The sequence below is a fragment of the Xenopus laevis genome, chromosome 1S (assembly GCF_017654675.1).
Source record: "Xenopus laevis strain J_2021 chromosome 1S, Xenopus_laevis_v10.1, whole genome shotgun sequence".
NCBI lineage: Eukaryota > Metazoa > Chordata > Amphibia > Anura > Pipidae > Xenopus > Xenopus laevis.
Window position 1 is genome coordinate 62,311,530 of NC_054372.1, and position 2,021 is coordinate 62,313,550.

Consider the following 2,021-nt stretch of genomic DNA (forward strand, 5'->3'; position numbering starts at 1 on the left):
CCATTTAGTTTTTCCCTTTTTGTTGCAGTATATGTAGTTCACTCTCACGAATCCGATCAGGCAGATAACCAATTTTCTGTTCAAAATTAAAAAAATATATATATATTTTTCCTTTATAGTCGAGCTCCAATGCAGATAAAATGTGGTCCTGTTTCAAGGATGGGTTCTAGCTTCCTCTCTAGCACCATTTACTTGTGTTATTCTGTTCATTTGAATTGTCTGACAAGCCACAAGGGTTTCCTGGGAATTTAATGATGGTGCAATGCTCAAAACGAAATGCGGGTCCAACAGTTGGCAATTACATTGACTGGTGGGGAGGTGCTAAACAGTTTGACACCCCCAGTGATTAGCATAGTTCATACTTTGGCTCTACGAGAGTCGAGAGTCCTTCATCGGGTCGGGTACCTGCAAAGTGGTTGGGTTTCGGGCAAAAAGTCCCCAATTCCTTGCCTGTGTGGGTAGTCCGTGGGTAACCCGGCTGGGTAGCCAACAAAGGTGTGGCCTTGATGCCTCCCACCCTTGTGGTTCTTCCCCGTTTTTTAAAATTTTTTGTGGGAATATTTGGCATCAGGGTGACATCACTTCCGGTTATATGTGTGCCCCCTGGGTCGGAAGGTTGGTTAGCGGGAACATGCTGGTCAAAAAAAAGGCGCAAGACTAGCTGGAACCTTCCTGAAACCTTGTACTTGGTAAGGTTTTTAGCAGTGTATGAATCACAAATCCATGCACAATTACAGAATATAGGATGTGGTGAAGCCTTGCTTCAAACAGTGGTTAAGTGCAATATGCTATCGGGAACCTAGTATTTGATGTATTTGCAGTAATTTATCCAAATAAATGTCAATAGATGAAAATGGAACAGGGACAGTAGCGATCTACTTGAATTAACAAGAAAAAGTTGTACCACTGTATGGGAAACAAAAAAAAAAAAAAAAAGCAACTTGGTTTAAACTGGTGATGTGTTCAGGGCACAAATTGTGTTTTCCTCGCACTCTCCATCCCTACCTTAATTGTGTGTTTTTGTGAAACACATCTACACTGTATATATCCAAGGAAATTTCAGGAGTGAATTTAGAGGCTAGGTTAGTTTCTTTTCTACAGCAACGGTGGCTCCATTTTTGTACATCACAGCACTGGAAAATATTAATCAGGTAGTTTTCTCTGCTAAACTAAAACTAGCCCCAAAAGTGAAAGAATGCAGTATGTAGGAATGTTTAGCCAACTACTGCACCAGACATTTTTGCATACAAAAAAAGAGTTAACACACGCCAGAAAATATGTAAAGTACCCAATTTCACAATCCATCAAAATTACTCTCTACCCCCAACCAACCAACCAAACTCTGACTGCCTCAAAGCTTACAATTTCCAGCATCAAGTCTCCCATATGATCTTGGGCATAAATATGAATGCCATAAATTTGAATATTTTATAGACTAATATACTTAAGGTGGCCATACACAGGCAGATAAAAGCTGCCGACAGACCGTGTTGGCAGCTTATTGGCCCGTGTATGGGGCCCCCCGACGGGCTTCATAGATCGAGATCTGGCCGAAAGTCGGCCAGATCTCGATCGGATGGGACAAAAAATCAAGGGGGCGGGCTGGTTGCTGTCAGGGGCGGGACTGATGACTGATTGCCATGTCATTCACTTCAATGTCCTGTCCGGATTTCCTAATTTGGAAATCCGGACAGGAACTTTTTACCCAGGCAGCCCTTCCAAAAACCGGGCTGTCTGGGTGAAATCCGGACAAGTAGCAACCAAAACTTTCCAACATCTTCTAGGATACAAACATAAAACATCTTAAATGTAAATGCCAGGAATGTGGGCTTTTTGATACCCAGTTTGTATAGCATTACAGAACACTGTGGTTTTCATAGACTCCAAAATGCAGACAATATTTTTATAATTTCAATAAAATCCATTATTATTTTATTTCATTCTGACACCTGGGATCTGTTACTCAGTCTATATGGTACGCAACACAACTGATGTTCAAAGAATTCATATCCACCAGGATC